We start from the raw sequence: 20,082 nt of genomic DNA on the forward strand, positions 1-20,082 counted from the left end.
CAGAGGGGCTGAATCAGAGTGGCTGATTCAGAGGGTCTGAAACAGAGGGGCTGAATCAGAGGGGCGGAAAAAGAGGGCGAGAAACAGAGGGGCAGAAACAGAGGGCAAGAAACAGAGGGACTGAAACAGAGGGGCTGAAACAGAGAGCGCGAAACAGAGGGACTGAAACAGAGGGCGAGAAACAGAGGGGCTGAAACAGAGGGCGAGAAACAGAAGGGCTGAAACAGAGGGCGAGAAACAGAGGGGCTGAAACAGAGGGCAAGAAACAGAGGGGCTGAAACAGAGTGGCTGAAACAGACAGGCTGAATCAGATGGGCTGAAACAGAGGGGCTGAAACAGAGGGCGAGAAACAGAGTGGCTGAATCAGAGGGCGAGAAACAGAGGGCGAGAAACAGAGGGGCTGAAAAAGTGGGGCTGAAACAAAGGGGCTGAAGCAAAGCGCCTGATACAGAGGGAGAGAAACAGAGGGGCTGAAACAGAGGGCGAGAAACAGAGGGGCTGAAACAGAGGGGCTGAAACAGACGGGCTGAAACAGTGGGGCTGAAACAGAGGGCGAGAAACAGAGAGGCTGAAACACAGGGCGAGAAACAGAGAGGCTGAAACACAGGGCGAGAAACAGAGGGGCTGAAACAGAGGGCGAGAAACAGAGGGGCTGAAACAGAGTGGCTGAAACAGAGGGCGAGAAACAGAGTGGCTGAAACAGAGGGCGAGAAACAGAGTGGCTGAAACAGAGGGCGAGAAACAGAGGGGCTGAAACAGAGGGGCTGAAACAGAGGGGCGGAAACAGAGGGGCTGAAACAGAGGGCGAGAAACAGAGTGGCTGAAACAGAGGGCGAGAAACAGAGGGGCTGAAACAGAGGGGCTGAAACAGAGAGTGCGAAACAGAGGGGCTGAAACAGAGGGCGAGAAACAGAGGGGCTGAAACAGAGGGCGAGAAACAGAGGGGCTGAAACAGAGGGCAAGAAACAGAGGGGCTGAAACCGAGTGGCTGAAACAGAAGTGCTGAAACAGAGGGGCTGCAACAGAGGGCGAGAAACAGAGGGGCTGCATCAGAGGTGCTGAATCAGAGGGGCTGAAACAGAGGGGCTGAATCAGAGGGGCTGAAACAGAAGGCGAGAAACAGAGGGGCTGAAACAGAGGGCGAGAAACAGGGGGGCAGAAACAGAGGGCGAGAAACAGAGGGGCTGAAACAGAGGGGCTGAAACAGAGGGGCTGAAACAGAGGGCAAGAAACAGAGGGGCTGAAACAGAGGGCGAGAAACAGAGGGGCTGAAACAGAGGGGCTGAAACAGAGGGGCTGAAACAGAGGGCGAGAAACAGAGGGGCTGAAACAAAGGGCGAGAAACAGAGGGGCTGTAACAGAGGGGCAGAAACAGAGGGGCTGAAACAGAGGGGCTGAATCGGAGGGGCTGAAACAGAGGAGCTGAAACAGAGGGGCTGAAACAGAGGGCAAGAAACAGAGGGGCTGAAACAGAGGGGCTGAAACAGAGGGGCTGAAACAGAGGGCGAGAAACAGAGGGGCTGAAACAGAGGGGCTGAAACAGAGGGCGAGAAACAGAGGGGCTGAATCAGAGGGGCTGAATCAGAGGGGCTGAAACAGAGGGGCTGAAACAGAGGGCGAGAAACTAAGGGACTGAATCAGAGGGGCTGAAACAGAGGGGCTGAAACAGACGGACTGAAACAGAGAGCCTGAAACAGAGGGGCTGAAACAGAGGGGCTGAAATAGAGGGGCTGAAACAGAGGGGCTGAATCAGAGGGGCTGAAGCAGAGGGGCTGAATCAGAGGGGCTGAAACAGAGGGGCTGAAACAGACGGGCTGAAACAGAGAGCCTGAAACAGAGTGGCTGAAACAGAGGGGCTGAAACAGAGGGCGAGAAACAGAGAGGCTGAAACAGAGGGCGAGAAACAGAGGGGCTGAAACAGAGCGCAAGAAACAGAGGGGCTGAAACAGAGGGCGAGAAACAGAGGGGCTGAAACAGAGGGGCTGAAACAAAGGGGCTGAAACAGAGGGCGAGAAACAGAGGGGCTGAAACAGAGGGCGAGAAACAGAGGGGCTGAAACAGAGTGCGAGAAACAGAGGGCGACAAACAGAGGGACTGAAACAGAGGGTCTGAAACAGAGGGGCTGAAACAGAGGGCGAGAAACAGAGGGGCTGAAACAGAGGGCGAGAAACAGAGGGGCTGAATCAGAGGGGCTGAATCAGAGGGGCTGAAACAGAGGGGCTGAAACAGAGGGCGAGAAACAGAGGGGCTGAATCAGAGGGGCTGAATCAGAGGGGCTGAAACAGAGGGCCTGAAACAGAGGGCGAGAAACTAAGGGACTGAATCAGAGGGGCTGAAACAGAGGGGCTGAAACAGACGGGCTGAAACAGAGAGCCTGAAACAGAGGGGCTGAAACAGAGGGGCTGAAATAGAGGGGCTGAAAAAGAGGGCGAGAATCAGAGGGGCTGAAACAGAGGGCGAGAAACAGAGGGGCTGAAACAGAGGGGCTGAAACAGAGGGGCTGAAACAGAGGGCAAGAAATAGAGGGGCTGAAAAAGAAGGCGAGAAACAGACGGTGAGAAACAGAGGGGCTGAATCAGAGGGGCTGAAACAGATGCCGAGAAACAGAGGGGCTGAAACAGAGGGCGAGAAACAGAGGGGCTGAAACAGAGGGGCTGAAACAGAGGGTGAGAAACAGAGGGGCTGAAACAGAGGGCGAGAAACAGAGGGGCTGAAACAGAGGGGCTGAAAGAGAGGGGCTGAATCAGAGTGGCTGATTCAGAGGGTCTGAAACAGAGGGGCTGAATCAGAGGGGCGGAAAAAGAGGGCGAGAAACAGAGGGGCAGAAACAGAGGGCAAGAAACAGAGGGACTGAAACAGAGGGGCTGAAACAGAGAGCGCGAAACAGAGGGACTGAAACAGAGGGCGAGAAACAGAGGGGCTGAAACAGAGGGCGAGAAACAGAGGGGCTGAAACAGAGTTCGAGAAACAGAGGGGCTGAAACAGAGGGCAAGAAACAGAGGGGCTGTAACAGAGTGGCTGAAACAGAGGGCGAGAAACAGAGGGGCTGAATCAGACAGGCTGAATCAGATGGGCTGAAACAGAGGGGCTGAAACAGAGGGCGAGAAACAGAGTGGCTGAATCAGAGGGCGAGAAACAGAGGGCGAGAAACAGAGGGGCTGAAAAAGTGGGGCTGAAACAAAGGGGCTGAAACAAAGCGCCTGATACAGAGGGCGAGAAACAGAGGGGCTGAAACAGAGGGCGAGAAACAGAGGGGCTGAAACAGAGGGGCTGAAACAGACGGGCTGAAACAGTGGGGCTGAAACAAAGGGCGAGAAACAGAGAGGCTGAAACACAGGGCGAGAAACAGAGGGGCTGAAACAGAGGGCGAGAAACAGAGGGGCTGAAACAGAGGGATTGAAACAGAGGGGCTGAAACAGAGGGGCTGAAACAGAGGGCGAGAAACAGAGTGGCTGAAACAGAGGGCGAGAAACAGAGTGGCTGAAACAGAGGGCGAGAAACAGAGGGGCTGAAACAGAGGGGCTGAAACAGAGGGGCGGAAACAGAGGGGCTGAAACAGAGAGCGAGAAACAGAGGGGCTGAAACAGAGGGCCAGAAACAGAGTGGCTGAAACAGAGGGCGAGAAACAGAGGGGCTGAAACAGAGGGGCTGAAACAGAGGGGCTGAAACAGAGGGCAAGAAATAGAGGGTCTGAAAAAGAGGGCGAGAAACAGAGTGGCTGAAACAGAGGGTGAGAAACAGAGGGGCTGAATCAGAGGGGCTGAAACAGATGCCGAGAAACAGAGGGGCTGAAACAGAGGGGCTGAAACAGAGGGGCTGAAACAGAGGGTGAGAAACAGAGGGGCTGAAACAGAGGGCGAGAAACAGAGGGGCTGAAACAGAGGGGCTGAAACAGAGGGGCTGAATCAGAGTGGCTGATTCAGAGGGTCTGAAACAGAGGGGCTGAATCAGAGGGGCGGAAAAAGAGAGCGAGAAACAGAGGGGCAGAAACAGAGGGCAAGAAACAGAGGGCGAGAAACAGAGGGGCTGAAACAGAGGGGCTGAAACAGAGGGGCTGAAACAGAGGGCAAGAAATAGAGGGGCTGAAAAAGAGGGCGAGAAACAGAGGGGCTGAAACAGAGGGTGAGAAACAGAGGGGCTGAATCAGAGGGGCTGAAACAGAGGGGCTGAAACAGAGGGGCTGAAACAGAGGGTGAGAAACAAAGGGGCTGAAACAGAGGGCGAGAAACAGAGGGGCTGAAACAGAGGGGCTGAAACAGAGGGGCTGAATCAGAGTGGCTGATTCAGAGGGTCTGAAACAGAGGGGCTGAATCAGAGGGGCGGAAAAGGAGGGCGAGAAACAGAGGGGCAGAAACAGAGGGCAAGAAACAGAGGGACTGAAACAGAGGGGCTGAAACAGAGAGCGCGAAACAGAGGGACTGAAACAGAGGGCGAGAAACAGAGGGGCTGAAACAGAGGGCGAGAAACAGAAGGGCTGAAACAGAGTGCGAGAAACAGAGGGGCTGAAACAGAGGGCAAGAAACAGAGGGGCTGAAACAGAGTGGCTGAAACAGAGGGCGAGAAACAGAGGGGCTGAATCAGACAGGCTGAATCAGATGGGCTGAAACAGAGGGGCTGAAACAGAGGGTGAGAAACAAAGGGGCTGAAACAGAGGGCGAGAAACAGAGGGGCTGAAACAGAGGGGCTGAAACAGAGGGGCTGAATCAGAGTGGCTGATTCAGAGGGTCTGAAACAGAGGGTCTGAATCAGAGGGGCGGAAAAGGAGGGCGAGAAACAGAGGGGCAGAAACAGAGGGCAAGAAACAGAGGGACTGAAACAGAGGGGCTGAAACAGAGAGCGCGAAACAGAGGGACTGAAACAGAGGGCGAGAAACAGAGGGGCTGAAACAGAGGGCGAGAAACAGAAGGGCTGAAACAGAGTGCGAGAAACAGAGGGGCTGAAACAGAGGGCAAGAAACAGAGGGGCTGAAACAGAGTGGCTGAAACAGAGGGCGAGAAACAGAGGGGCTGAATCAGACAGGCTGAATCAGATGGGCTGAAACAGAGGGGCTGAAACAGAGGGCGAGAAACAGAGTGGCTGAATCAGAGGGCGAGAAACAGAGGGCGAGAAACAGAGGGGCTGAAAAAGTGGGGCTGAAACAAAGGGGCTGAAACAAAGCGCCTGATACAGAGGGCGAGAAACAGAGGGGCTGAAACAGAGGGCGAGAAACAGAGGGGCTGAAACAGAGGGGCTGAAACAGACGGGCTGAAACAGTGGGGCTGAAACAGAGGGCGAGAAACAGAGAGGCTGAAACACAGGGCGAGAAACAGAGAGGCTGAAACACAGGGCGAGAAACAGAGGGGCTGAAACAGAGGGCGAGAAACAGAGGGGCTGAAACAGAGGGGCTGAAACAGAGGGCGAGAAACAGAGTGGCTGAAACAGAGGGCGAGAAACAGAGTGGCTGAAACAGAGGGCGAGAAACAGAGGGGCTGAAACAGAGGGGCTGAAACAGAGGGGCGGAAACAGAGGGGCTGAAACAGAGGGCGAGAAACAGAGTGGCTGAAACAGAGGGCGAGAAACAGAGGGGCTGAAACAGAGGGGCTGAAACAGAGAGTGCGAAACAGAGGGGCTGAAACAGAGGGCGAGAAACAGAGGGGCTGAAACAGAGGGCGAGAAACAGAGGTGCTGAAACAGAGGGCAAGAAACAGAGGGGCTGAAACCGAGTGGCTGAAACAGAAGTGCTGAAACAGAGGGGCTGCAACAGAGGGCGAGAAACAGGGGGGCTGCATCAGAGGTGCTGAATCAGAGGGGCTGAAACAGAGGGGCTGAATCAGAGGGGCTGAAACAGAAGGCGAGAAACAGAGGGGCTGAAACAGAGGGCGAGAAACAGGGGGGCAGAAACACAGGGCGAGAAACATAGGGGCTGAAACAGAGGGCAAGAAACAGAGGGGCTGAAACAGAGGGCGAGAAACAGAGGGGCTGAAACAGAGGGGCTGAAACAGAGGGGCTGAAACAGAGGGCGAGAAACAGAGGGGCTGAAACAAAGGGCGAGAAACAGAGGGGCTGTAACAGAGGGGCAGAAACAGAGGGGCTGAAACAGAGGGGCTGAATCGGAGGGGCTGAAACAGAGGGGCTGAAACAGAGGGTCTGAAACAGAGGGCAAGAAACAGAGGGGCTGAAACAGAGTGGCTGAAACAGAGGGCGAGAAACAGAGTGGCTGAAACAGAGGGCGAGAAACAGAGTGGCTGAAACAGAGGGCGAGAAACAGAGGGGCTGAAACAGAGGGGCTGAAACAGAGGGGCGGAAACAGAGGGGCTGAAACAGAGGGCGAGAAACAGAGTGGCTGAAACAGAGGGCGAGAAACAGAGGGGCTGAAACAGAGGGGCTGAAACAGAGAGTGCGAAACAGAGGGGCTGAAACAGAGGGCGAGAAACAGAGGGGCTGAAACAGAGGGCGAGAAACAGAGGGGCTGAAACAGAGGGCAAGAAACAGAGGGGCTGAAACCGAGTGGCTGAAACAGAAGTGCTGAAACAGAGGGGCTGCAACAGAGGGCGAGAAACAGAGGGGCTGCATCAGAGGTGCTGAATCAGAGGGGCTGAAACAGAGGGGCTGAATCAGAGGGGCTGAAACAGAAGGCGAGAAACAGAGGGGCTGAAACAGAGGGCGAGAAACAGGGGGGCAGAAACAGAGGGCGAGAAACAGAGGGGCTGAAACAGAGGGGCTGAAACAGAGGGGCTGAAACAGAGGGCGAGAAACAGAGGGGCTGAATCAGACAGGCTGAATCAGATGGGCTGAAACAGAGGGGCTGAAACAGAGGGCGAGAAACAGAGTGGCTGAATCAGAGGGCGAGAAACAGAGGGCGAGAAACAGAGGGGCTGAAAAAGTGGGGCTGAAACAAAGGGGCTGAAACAAAGCGCCTGATACAGAGGGCGAGAAACAGAGGGGCTGAAACAGAGGGCGAGAAACAGAGGGGCTGAAACAGAGGGCGAGAAACAGAGGGGCTGAAACAGAGGGCGAGAAACAGAGGTGCTGAAACAGAGGGCAAGAAACAGAGGGGCTGAAACCGAGTGGCTGAAACAGAAGTGCTGAAACAGAGGGGCTGCAACAGAGGGCGAGAAACAGGGGGGCTGCATCAGAGGTGCTGAATCAGAGGGGCTGAAACAGAGGGGCTGAATCAGAGGGGCTGAAACAGAAGGCGAGAAACAGAGGGGCTGAAACAGAGGGCGAGAAACAGGGGGGCAGAAACACAGGGCGAGAAACATAGGGGCTGAAACAGAGGGCAAGAAACAGAGGGGCTGAAACAGAGGGCGAGAAACAGAGGGGCTGAAACAGAGGGGCTGAAACAGAGGGGCTGAAACAGAGGGCGAGAAACAGAGGGGCTGAAACAAAGGGCGAGAAACAGAGGGGCTGTAACAGAGGGGCAGAAACAGAGGGGCTGAAACAGAGGGGCTGAATCGGAGGGGCTGAAACAGAGGGGCTGAAACAGAGGGGCTGAAACAGAGGGCAAGAAACAGAGGGGCTGAAACAGAGTGGCTGAAACAGAGGGCGAGAAACAGAGTGGCTGAAACAGAGGGCGAGAAACAGAGTGGCTGAAACAGAGGGCGAGAAACAGAGGGGCTGAAACAGAGGGGCTGAAACAGAGGGGCGGAAACAGAGGGGCTGAAACAGAGGGCGAGAAACAGAGTGGCTGAAACAGAGGGCGAGAAACAGAGGGGCTGAAACAGAGGGGCTGAAACAGAGAGTGCGAAACAGAGGGGCTGAAACAGAGGGCGAGAAACAGAGGGGCTGAAACAGAGGGCGAGAAACAGAGGGGCTGAAACAGAGGGCAAGAAACAGAGGGGCTGAAACCGAGTGGCTGAAACAGAAGTGCTGAAACAGAGGGGCTGCAACAGAGGGCGAGAAACAGAGGGGCTGCATCAGAGGTGCTGAATCAGAGGGGCTGAAACAGAGGGGCTGAATCAGAGGGGCTGAAACAGAAGGCGAGAAACAGAGGGGCTGAAACAGAGGGCGAGAAACAGGGGGGCAGAAACAGAGGGCGAGAAACAGAGGGGCTGAAACAGAGGGGCTGAAACAGAGGGGCTGAAACAGAGGGCAAGAAACAGAGGGGCTGAAACAGAGGGCGAGAAACAGAGGGGCTGAAACAGAGGGGCTGAAACAGAGGGGCTGAAACAGAGGGCGAGAAACAGAGGGGCTGAAACAAAGGGCGAGAAACAGAGGGGCTGTAACAGAGGGGCAGAAACAGAGGGGCTGAAACAGAGGGGCTGAATCGGAGGGGCTGAAACAGAGGGGCTGAAACAGAGGGGCTGAAACAGAGGGCAAGAAACAGAGGGGCTGAAACAGAGGGGCTGAAACAGAGGGGCTGAAACAGAGGGCGAGAAACAGAGGGGCTGAAACAGAGGGGCTGAAACAGAGGGCGAGAAACAGAGGGGCTGAATCAGAGGGGCTGAATCAGAGGGGCTGAAACAGAGGGGCTGAAACAGAGGGCGAGAAACTAAGGGACTGAATCAGAGGGGCTGAAACAGAGGGGCTGAAACAGACGGACTGAAACAGAGAGCCTGAAACAGAGGGGCTGAAACAGAGGGGCTGAAATAGAGGGGCTGAAACAGAGGGGCTGAATCAGAGGGGCTGAAACAGAGGGGCTGAATCAGAGGGGCTGAAACAGAGGGGCTGAAACAGACGGGCTGAAACAGAGAGCCTGAAACAGAGTGGCTGAAACAGAGGGGCTGAAACAGAGGGCGAGAAACAGAGAGGCTGAAACAGAGGGCGAGAAACAGAGGGGCTGAAACAGAGCGCAAGAAACAGAGGGGCTGAAACAGAGGGCGAGAAACAGAGGGGCTGAAACAGAGGGGCTGAAACAGAGGGGCTGAAACAGAGGGCGAGAAACAGAGGGGCTGAAACAGAGGGCGAGAAACAGAGGGGCTGAAACAGAGTGCGAGAAACAGAGGGCGACAAACAGAGGGACTGAAACAGAGGGTCTGAAACAGAGGGGCTGAGACAGAGGGCGAGAAACAGAGGGGCTGAAACTGAGGCCGAGAAACAGAGGGGCTGAATCAGAGGGGCTGAATCAGAGGGGCTGAAACAGAGGGGCTGAAACAGAGGGCGAGAAACAGAGGGGCTGAATCAGAGGGGCTGAATCAGAGGGGCTGAAACAGAGGGCCTGAAACAGAGGGCGAGAAACTAAGGGACTGAATCAGAGGGGCTGAAACAGAGGGGCTGAAACAGACGGGCTGAAACAGAGAGCCTGAAACAGAGGGGCTGAAACAGAGGGGCTGAAATAGAGGGGCTGAAAAAGAGGGCGAGAATCAGAGGGGCTGAAACAGAGGGCGAGAAACAGAGGGGCTGAAACAGAGGGGCTGAAACAGAGGGGCTGAAACAGAGGGCAAGAAATAGAGGGGCTGAAAAAGAGGGCGAGAAACAGACGGTGAGAAACAGAGGGGCTGAATCAGAGGGGCTGAAACAGATGCCGAGAAACAGAGGGGCTGAAACAGAGGGCGAGAAACAGAGGGGCTGAAACAGAGGGGCTGAAACAGAGGGTGAGAAACAGAGGGGCTGAAACAGAGGGCGAGAAACAGAGGGGCTGAAACAGAGGGGCTGAAAGAGAGGGGCTGAATCAGAGTGGCTGATTCAGAGGGTCTGAAACAGAGGGGCTGAATCAGAGGGGCGGAAAAAGAGGTTGAGAAACAGAGGGGCAGAAACAGAGGGCAAGAAACAGAGGGACTGAAACAGAGGGGCTGAAACAGAGAGCGCGAAACAGAGGGACTGAAACAGAGGGCGAGAAACAGAGGGGCTGAAACAGAGGGCGAGAAACAGAGGGGCTGAAACAGAGTGCGAGAAACAGAGGGGCTGAAACAGAGGGCAAGAAACAGAGGGGCTGTAACAGAGTGGCTGAAACAGAGGGCGAGAAACAGAGGGGCTGAATCAGACAGGCTGAATCAGATGGGCTGAAACAGAGGGACTGAAACAGAGGGCGAGAAACAGAGTGGCTGAATCAGAGGGCGAGAAACAGAGGGCGAGAAACAGAGGGGCTGAAAAAGTGGGGCTGAAACAAAGGGGCTGAAACAAAGCGCCTGATACAGAGGGCGAGAAACAGAGGGGCTGAAACAGAGGGCGAGAAACAGAGGGGCTGAAACAGAGGGGCTGAAACAGACGGGCTGAAACAGTGGGGCTGAAACAGAGGGGCTGAAACAGAGGGCGAGAAACAGAGGGGCTGAAACAGAGGGATTGAAACAGAGGGGCTGAAACAGAGGGGCTGAAACAGAGGGCGAGAAACAGAGTGGCTGAAACAGAGGGCGAGAAACAGAGTGGCTGAAACAGAGGGCGAGAAACAGAGGGGCTGAAACAGAGGGGCTGAAACAGAGGGGCGGAAACAGAGGGGCTGAAACAGAGAGCGAGAAACAGAGGGGCTGAAACAGAGGGTCAGAAACAGAGTGGCTGAAACAGAGGGCGAGAAACAGAGGGGCTGAAACAGAGGGGCTGAAACAGAGGGGCTGAAACAGAGGGCAAGAAATAGAGGGGCTGAAAAAGAGGGCGAGAAACAGAGGGGCTGAAACAGAGGGTGAGAAACAGAGGGGCTGAATCAGAGGGGCTGAAACAGATGCCGAGAAACAGAGGGGCTGAAACAGAGGGGCTGAAACAGAGGGGCTGAAACAGAGGGTGAGAAACAGAGGGGCTGAAACAGAGGGCGAGAAACAGAGGGGCTGAAACAGAGGGGCTGAAAGAGAGGGGCTGAATCAGAGTGGCTGATTCAGAGGGTCTGAAACAGAGGGGCTGAATCAGAGGGGCGGAAAAAGAGGGCGAGAAACAGAGGGGCAGAAACAGAGGGCAAGAAACAGAGGGACTGAAACAGAGGGGCTGAAACAGAGAGCGCGAAACAGAGGGACTGAAACAGAGGGCGAGAAACAGAGGGGCTGAAACAGAGGGCGAGAAACAGAGGGGCTGAAACAGAGTTCGAGAAACAGAGGGGCTGAAACAGAGGGCAAGAAACAGAGGGGCTGTAACAGAGTGGCTGAAACAGAGGGCGAGAAACAGAGGGGCTGAATCAGACAGGCTGAATCAGATGGGCTGAAACAGAGGGGCTGAAACAGAGGGCGAGAAACAGAGTGGCTGAATCAGAGGGCGAGAAACAGAGGGCGAGAAACAGAGGGGCTGAAAAAGTGGGGCTGAAACAAAGGGGCTGAAACAAAGCGCCTGATACAGAGGGCGAGAAACAGAGGGGCTGAAACAGAGGGCGAGAAACAGAGGGGCTGAAACAGAGGGGCTGAAACAGACGGGCTGAAACAGTGGGGCTGAAACAAAGGGCGAGAAACAGAGAGGCTGAAACACAGGGCGAGAAACAGAGGGGCTGAAACAGAGGGCGAGAAACAGAGGGGCTGAAACAGAGGGATTGAAACAGAGGGGCTGAAACAGAGGGGCTGAAACAGAGGGCGAGAAACAGAGTGGCTGAAACAGAGGGCGAGAAACAGAGTGGCTGAAACAGAGGGCGAGAAACAGAGGGGCTGAAACAGAGGGGCTGAAACAGAGGGGCGGAAACAGAGGGGCTGAAACAGAGAGCGAGAAACAGAGGGGCTGAAACAGAGGGCCAGAAACAGAGTGGCTGAAACAGAGGGCGAGAAACAGAGGGGCTGAAACAGAGGGGCTGAAACAGAGGGGCTGAAACAGAGGGCAAGAAATAGAGGGTCTGAAAAAGAGGGCGAGAAACAGAGTGGCTGAAACAGAGGGTGAGAAACAGAGGGGCTGAATCAGAGGGGCTGAAACAGATGCCGAGAAACAGAGGGGCTGAAACAGAGGGGCTGAAACAGAGGGGCTGAAACAGAGGGTGAGAAACAGAGGGGCTGAAACAGAGGGCGAGAAACAGAGGGGCTGAAACAGAGGGGCTGAAACAGAGGGGCTGAATCAGAGTGGCTGATTCAGAGGGTCTGAAACAGAGGGGCTGAATCAGAGGGGCGGAAAAAGAGAGCGAGAAACAGAGGGGCAGAAACAGAGGGCAAGAAACAGAGGGCGAGAAACAGAGGGGCTGAAACAGAGGGGCTGAAACAGAGGGGCTGAAACAGAGGGCAAGAAATAGAGGGGCTGAAAAAGAGGGCGAGAAACAGAGGGGCTGAAACAGAGGGTGAGAAACAGAGGGGCTGAATCAGAGGGGCTGAAACAGAGGGGCTGAAACAGAGGGGCTGAAACAGAGGGTGAGAAACAAAGGGGCTGAAACAGAGGGCGAGAAACAGAGGGGCTGAAACAGAGGGGCTGAAACAGAGGGGCTGAATCAGAGTGGCTGATTCAGAGGGTCTGAAACAGAGGGGCTGAATCAGAGGGGCGGAAAAGGAGGGCGAGAAACAGAGGGGCAGAAACAGAGGGCAAGAAACAGAGGGACTGAAACAGAGGGGCTGAAACAGAGAGCGCGAAACAGAGGGACTGAAACAGAGGGCGAGAAACAGAGGGGCTGAAACAGAGGGCGAGAAACAGAAGGGCTGAAACAGAGTGCGAGAAACAGAGGGGCTGAAACAGAGGGCAAGAAACAGAGGGGCTGAAACAGAGTGGCTGAAACAGAGGGCGAGAAACAGAGGGGCTGAATCAGACAGGCTGAATCAGATGGGCTGAAACAGAGGGGCTGAAACAGAGGGTGAGAAACAAAGGGGCTGAAACAGAGGGCGAGAAACAGAGGGGCTGAAACAGAGGGGCTGAAACAGAGGGGCTGAATCAGAGTGGCTGATTCAGAGGGTCTGAAACAGAGGGTCTGAATCAGAGGGGCGGAAAAGGAGGGCGAGAAACAGAGGGGCAGAAACAGAGGGCAAGAAACAGAGGGACTGAAACAGAGGGGCTGAAACAGAGAGCGCGAAACAGAGGGACTGAAACAGAGGGCGAGAAACAGAGGGGCTGAAACAGAGGGCGAGAAACAGAAGGGCTGAAACAGAGTGCGAGAAACAGAGGGGCTGAAACAGAGGGCAAGAAACAGAGGGGCTGAAACAGAGTGGCTGAAACAGAGGGCGAGAAACAGAGGGGCTGAATCAGACAGGCTGAATCAGATGGGCTGAAACAGAGGGGCTGAAACAGAGGGCGAGAAACAGAGTGGCTGAATCAGAGGGCGAGAAACAGAGGGCGAGAAACAGAGGGGCTGAAAAAGTGGGGCTGAAACAAAGGGGCTGAAACAAAGCGCCTGATACAGAGGGCGAGAAACAGAGGGGCTGAAACAGAGGGCGAGAAACAGAGGGGCTGAAACAGAGGGGCTGAAACAGACGGGCTGAAACAGTGGGGCTGAAACAGAGGGCGAGAAACAGAGAGGCTGAAACACAGGGCGAGAAACAGAGAGGCTGAAACACAGGGCGAGAAACAGAGGGGCTGAAACAGAGGGCGAGAAACAGAGGGGCTGAAACAGAGGGGCTGAAACAGAGGGCGAGAAACAGAGTGGCTGAAACAGAGGGCGAGAAACAGAGTGGCTGAAACAGAGGGCGAGAAACAGAGGGGCTGAAACAGAGGGGCTGAAACAGAGGGGCGGAAACAGAGGGGCTGAAACAGAGGGCGAGAAACAGAGTGGCTGAAACAGAGGGCGAGAAACAGAGGGGCTGAAACAGAGGGGCTGAAACAGAGAGTGCGAAACAGAGGGGCTGAAACAGAGGGCGAGAAACAGAGGGGCTGAAACAGAGGGCGAGAAACAGAGGTGCTGAAACAGAGGGCAAGAAACAGAGGGGCTGAAACCGAGTGGCTGAAACAGAAGTGCTGAAACAGAGGGGCTGCAACAGAGGGCGAGAAACAGGGGGGCTGCATCAGAGGTGCTGAATCAGAGGGGCTGAAACAGAGGGGCTGAATCAGAGGGGCTGAAACAGAAGGCGAGAAACAGAGGGGCTGAAACAGAGGGCGAGAAACAGGGGGGCAGAAACACAGGGCGAGAAACATAGGGGCTGAAACAGAGGGCAAGAAACAGAGGGGCTGAAACAGAGGGCGAGAAACAGAGGGGCTGAAACAGAGGGGCTGAAACAGAGGGGCTGAAACAGAGGGCGAGAAACAGAGGGGCTGAAACAAAGGGCGAGAAACAGAGGGGCTGTAACAGAGGGGCAGAAACAGAGGGGCTGAAACAGAGGGGCTGAATCGGAGGGGCTGAAACAGAGGGGCTGAAACAGAGGGTCTGAAACAGAGGGCAAGAAACAGAGGGGCTGAAACAGAGTGGCTGAAACAGAGGGCGAGAAACAGAGTGGCTGAAACAGAGGGCGAGAAACAGAGTGGCTGAAACAGAGGGCGAGAAACAGAGGGGCTGAAACAGAGGGGCTGAAACAGAGGGGCGGAAACAGAGGGGCTGAAACAGAGGGCGAGAAACAGAGTGGCTGAAACAGAGGGCGAGAAACAGAGGGGCTGAAACAGAGGGGCTGAAACAGAGAGTGCGAAACAGAGGGGCTGAAACAGAGGGCGAGAAACAGAGGGGCTGAAACAGAGGGCGAGAAACAGAGGGGCTGAAACAGAGGGCAAGAAACAGAGGGGCTGAAACCGAGTGGCTGAAACAGAAGTGCTGAAACAGAGGGGCTGCAACAGAGGGCGAGAAACAGAGGGGCTGCATCAGAGGTGCTGAATCAGAGGGGCTGAAACAGAGGGGCTGAATCAGAGGGGCTGAAACAGAAGGCGAGAAACAGAGGGGCTGAAACAGAGGGCGAGAAACAGGGGGGCAGAAACAGAGGGCGAGAAACAGAGGGGCTGAAACAGAGGGGCTGAAACAGAGGGGCTGAAACAGAGGGCGAGAAACAGAGGGGCTGAATCAGACAGGCTGAATCAGATGGGCTGAAACAGAGGGGCTGAAACAGAGGGCGAGAAACAGAGTGGCTGAATCAGAGGGCGAGAAACAGAGGGCGAGAAACAGAGGGGCTGAAAAAGTGGGGCTGAAACAAAGGGGCTGAAACAAAGCGCCTGATACAGAGGGCGAGAAACAGAGGGGCTGAAACAGAGGGCGAGAAACAGAGGGGCTGAAACAGAGGGCGAGAAACAGAGGGGCTGAAACAGAGGGCGAGAAACAGAGGTGCTGAAACAGAGGGCAAGAAACAGAGGGGCTGAAACCGAGTGGCTGAAACAGAAGTGCTGAAACAGAGGGGCTGCAACAGAGGGCGAGAAACAGGGGGGCTGCATCAGAGGTGCTGAATCAGAGGGGCTGAAACAGAGGGGCTGAATCAGAGGGGCTGAAACAGAAGGCGAGAAACAGAGGGGCTGAAACAGAGGGCGAGAAACAGGGGGGCAGAAACACAGGGCGAGAAACATAGGGGCTGAAACAGAGGGCAAGAAACAGAGGGGCTGAAACAGAGGGCGAGAAACAGAGGGGCTGAAACAGAGGGGCTGAAACAGAGGGGCTGAAACAGAGGGCGAGAAACAGAGGGGCTGAAACAAAGGGCGAGAAACAGAGGGGCTGTAACAGAGGGGCAGAAACAGAGGGGCTGAAACAGAGGGGCTGAATCGGAGGGGCTGAAACAGAGGGGCTGAAACAGAGGGGCTGAAACAGAGGGCAAGAAACAGAGGGGCTGAAACAGAGTGGCTGAAACAGAGGGCGAGAAACAGAGTGGCTGAAACAGAGGGCGAGAAACAGAGTGGCTGAAACAGAGGGCGAGAAACAGAGGGGCTGAAACAGAGGGGCTGAAACAGAGGGGCGGAAACAGAGGGGCTGAAACAGAGGGCGAGAAACAGAGTGGCTGAAACAGAGGGCGAGAAACAGAGGGGCTGAAACAGAGGGGCTGAAACAGAGAGTGCGAAACAGAGGGGCTGAAACAGAGGGCGAGAAACAGAGGGGCTGAAACAGAGGGCGAGAAACAGAGGGGCTGAAACAGAGGGCAAGAAACAGAGGGGCTGAAACCGAGTGGCTGAAACAGAAGTGCTGAAACAGAGGGGCTGCAACAGAGGGCGAGAAACAGAGGGGCTGCATCAGAGGTGCTGAATCAGAGGGGCTGAAACAGAGGGGCTGAATCAGAGGGGCTGAAACAGAAGGCGAGAAACAGAGGGGCTGAAACAGAGGGCGAGAAACAGGGGGGCAGAAACAGAGGGCGAGAAACAGAGGGGCTGAAACAGAGGGGCTGAAACAGAGGGGCTGAAACAGAGGGCAAGAAACAGAGGGGCTGAAACAGAGGGCGAGAAACAGAGGGGCTGAAACAGAGGGGCTGAAACAGAGGGGCTGAAACAGAGGGCGAGAAACAGAGGGGCTGAAACAAAGGGCGAGAAACAGAGGGGCTGTAACAGAGGGGCAGAAACAGAGGGGCTGAAACAGAGGGGCTGAATCGGAGGGGCTGAAACAGAGGGGCTGAAACAGAGGGGCTGAAACAGAGGGCAAGAAACAGAGGGGCTGAAACAGAGGGGCTGAAACAGAGGGGCTGAAACAGAGGGCGAGAAACAGAGGGGCTGAAACAGAGGGGCTGAAACAGAGGGCGAGAAACAGAGGGGCTGAATCAGAGGGGCTGAATCAGAGGGGCTGAAACAGAGGGGCTGAAACAGAGGGCGAGAAACTAAGGGACTGAATCAGAGGGGCTGAAACAGAGGGGCTGAAACAGACGGACTGAAACAGAGAGCCTGAAACAGAGGGGCTGAAACAGAGGGGCTGAAATAGAGGGGCTGAAACAGAGGGGCTGAATCAGAGGGGCTGAAACAGAGGGGCTGAATCAGAGGGGCTGAAACAGAGGGGCTGAAACAGACGGGCTGAAACAGAGAGCCTGAAACAGAGTGGCTGAAACAGAGGGGCTGAAACAGAGGGCGAGAAACAGAGAGGCTGAAACAGAGGGCGAGAAACAGAGGGGCTGAAACAGAGCGCAAGAAACAGAGGGGCTGAAACAGAGGGCGAGAAACAGAGGGGCTGAAACAGAGGGGCTGAAACAGAGGGGCTGAAACAGAGGGCGAGAAACAGAGGGGCTGAAACAGAGGGCGAGAAACAGAGGGGCTGAAACAGAGTGCGAGAAACAGAGGGCGACAAACAGAGGGACTGAAACAGAGGGTCTGAAACAGAGGGGCTGAGACAGAGGGCGAGAAACAGAGGGGCTGAAACTGAGGCCGAGAAACAGAGGGGCTGAATCAGAGGGGCTGAATCAGAGGGGCTGAAACAGAGGGGCTGAAACAGAGGGCGAGAAACAGAGGGGCTGAATCAGAGGGGCTGAATCAGAGGGGCTGAAACAGAGGGCCTGAAACAGAGGGCGAGAAACTAAGGGACTGAATCAGAGGGGCTGAAACAGAGGGGCTGAAACAGACGGGCTGAAACAGAGAGCCTGAAACAGAGGGGCTGAAACAGAGGGGCTGAAATAGAGGGGCTGAAAAAGAGGGCGAGAATCAGAGGGGCTGAAACAGAGGGCGAGAAACAGAGGGGCTGAAACAGAGGGGCTGAAACAGAGGGGCTGAAACAGAGGGCAAGAAATAGAGGGGCTGAAAAAGAGGGCGAGAAACAGACGGTGAGAAACAGAGGGGCTGAATCAGAGGGGCTGAAACAGATGCCGAGAAACAGAGGGGCTGAAACAGAGGGCGAGAAACAGAGGGGCTGAAACAGAGGGGCTGAAACAGAGGGTGAGAAACAGAGGGGCTGAAACAGAGGGCGAGAAACAGAGGGGCTGAAACAGAGGGGCTGAAAGAGAGGGGCTGAATCAGAGTGGCTGATTCAGAGGGTCTGAAACAGAGGGGCTGAATCAGAGGGGCGGAAAAAGAGGTTGAGAAACAGAGGGGCAGAAACAGAGGGCAAGAAACAGAGGGACTGAAACAGAGGGGCTGAAACAGAGAGCGCGAAACAGAGGGACTGAAACAGAGGGCGAGAAACAGAGGGGCTGAAACAGAGGGCGAGAAACAGAGGGGCTGAAACAGAGTGCGAGAAACAGAGGGGCTGAAACAGAGGGCAAGAAACAGAGGGGCTGTAACAGAGTGGCTGAAACAGAGGGCGAGAAACAGAGGGGCTGAATCAGACAGGCTGAATCAGATGGGCTGAAACAGAGGGACTGAAACAGAGGGCGAGAAACAGAGTGGCTGAATCAGAGGGCGAGAAACAGAGGGCGAGAAACAGAGGGGCTGAAAAAGTGGGGCTGAAACAAAGGGGCTGAAACAAAGCGCCTGATACAGAGGGCGAGAAACAGAGGGGCTGAAACAGAGGGCGAGAAACAGAGGGGCTGAAACAGAGGGGCTGAAACAGACGGGCTGAAACAGTGGGGCTGAAACAGAGGGGCTGAAACAGAGGGCGAGAAACAGAGGGGCTGAAACAGAGGGATTGAAACAGAGGGGCTGAAACAGAGGGGCTGAAACAGAGGGCGAGAAACAGAGTGGCTGAAACAGAGGGCGAGAAACAGAGTGGCTGAAACAGAGGGCGAGAAACAGAGGGGCTGAAACAGAGGGGCTGAAACAGAGGGGCGGAAACAGAGGGGCTGAAACAGAGAGCGAGAAACAGAGGGGCTGAAACAGAGGGTCAGAAACAGAGTGGCTGAAACAGAGGGCGAGAAACAGAGGGGCTGAAACAGAGGGGCTGAAACAGAGGGGCTGAAACAGAGGGCAAGAAATAGAGGGGCTGAAAAAGAGGGCGAGAAACAGAGGGGCTGAAACAGAGGGTGAGAAACAGAGGGGCTGAATCAGAGGGGCTGAAACAGATGCCGAGAAACAGAGGGGCTGAAACAGAGGGGCTGAAACAGAGGGGCTGAAACAGAGGGTGAGAAACAGAGGGGCTGAAACAGAGGGCGAGAAACAGAGGGGCTGAAACAGAGGGGCTGAAACAGAGGGGCTGAATCAGAGTGGCTGATTCAGAGGGTCTGAAACAGAGGGGCTGAATCAGAGGGGCGGAAAAAGAGAGCGAGAAACAGGGGGGCAGAAACAGAGGGCAAGAAACAGAGGGCGAGAAACAGAGGGGCTGAAACAGAGGGGCTGAAACAGAGGGGCTGAAACAGAGGGCAAGAAATAGAGGGGCTGAAAAAGAGGGCGAGAAACAGAGGGGCTGAAACAGAGGGTGAGAAACAGAGGGGCTGAATCAGAGGGGCTGAAACAGATGCCGAGAAACAGAGGGGCTGAAACAGAGGGGCTGAAACAGAGGGGCTGAAACAGAGGGTGAGAAACAAAGGGGCTGAAACAGAGGGCGAGAAACAGAGGGGCTGAAACAGAGGGGCTGAAACAGAGGGGCTGAATCAGAGTGGCTGATTCAGAGGATCTGAAACAGAGGGGCTGAATCAGAGGGGCGGAAAAGGAGGGCGAGAAACAGAGGGGCAGAAACAGAGGGCAAGAAACAGAGGGACTGAAACAGAGGGGCTGAAACAGAGAGCGCGAAACAGAGGGACTGAAACAGAGGGCGAGAAACAGAGGGGCTGAAACAGAGGGCGAGAAACAGAAGGGCTGAAACAGAGTGCGAGAAACAGAGGGGCTGAAACAGAGGGCAAGAAACAGAGGGGCTGAAACAGAGTGGCTGAAACAGAGGGCGAGAAACAGAGGGGCTGAATCAGACAGGCTGAATCAGATGGGCTGAAACAGAGTGGCTGAAACAGAGGGCGAGAAACAGAGTGGCTGAATCAGAGGGCGAGAAACAGAGGGCGAGAAACAGAGGGGCTGAAAAAGTGGGGCTGAAACAAAGGGGCTGAAACAAAGCGCCTGATACAGAGGGCGAGAAACAGAGGGGCTGAAACAGAGGGCGAGAAACAGAGGGGCTGAAACAGAGGGGCTGAAACAGACGGGCTGAAATAGTGGGGCTGAAACAGAGGGCGAGAAACAGAGAGGCTGAAACACAGGGCGAGAAACAGAGAGGCTGAAACACAGGGCGAGAAACAGAGGGGCTGAAACAGAGGGCGAGAAACAGAGGGGCTGAAACAGAGGGGCTGAAACAGAGGGCGAGAAACAGAGTGGCTGAAACAGAGGGCGAGAAACAGAGTGGCTGAAACAGAGGGCGAGAAACAGAGGGGCTGAAACAGAGGGGCTGAAACAGAGGGGCGGAAACAGAGGGGCTGAAACAGAGGGCGAGAAACAGAGTGGCTGAAACAGAGGGCGAGAAACAGAGGGGCTGAAACAGAGGGGCTGAAACAGAGAGTGCGAAACAGAGGGGCTGAAACAGAGGGCGAGAAACAGAGGGGCTGAAACAGAGGGCGAGAAACAGAGGGGCTGAAACAGAGGGCAAGAAACAGAGGGGCTGAAACCGAGTGGCTGAAACAGAAG

Source organism: Chiloscyllium punctatum, chromosome 21 (genome assembly GCF_047496795.1).
Source record: "Chiloscyllium punctatum isolate Juve2018m chromosome 21, sChiPun1.3, whole genome shotgun sequence".
In the NCBI taxonomy this organism is placed as follows: domain Eukaryota; kingdom Metazoa; phylum Chordata; class Chondrichthyes; order Orectolobiformes; family Hemiscylliidae; genus Chiloscyllium; species Chiloscyllium punctatum.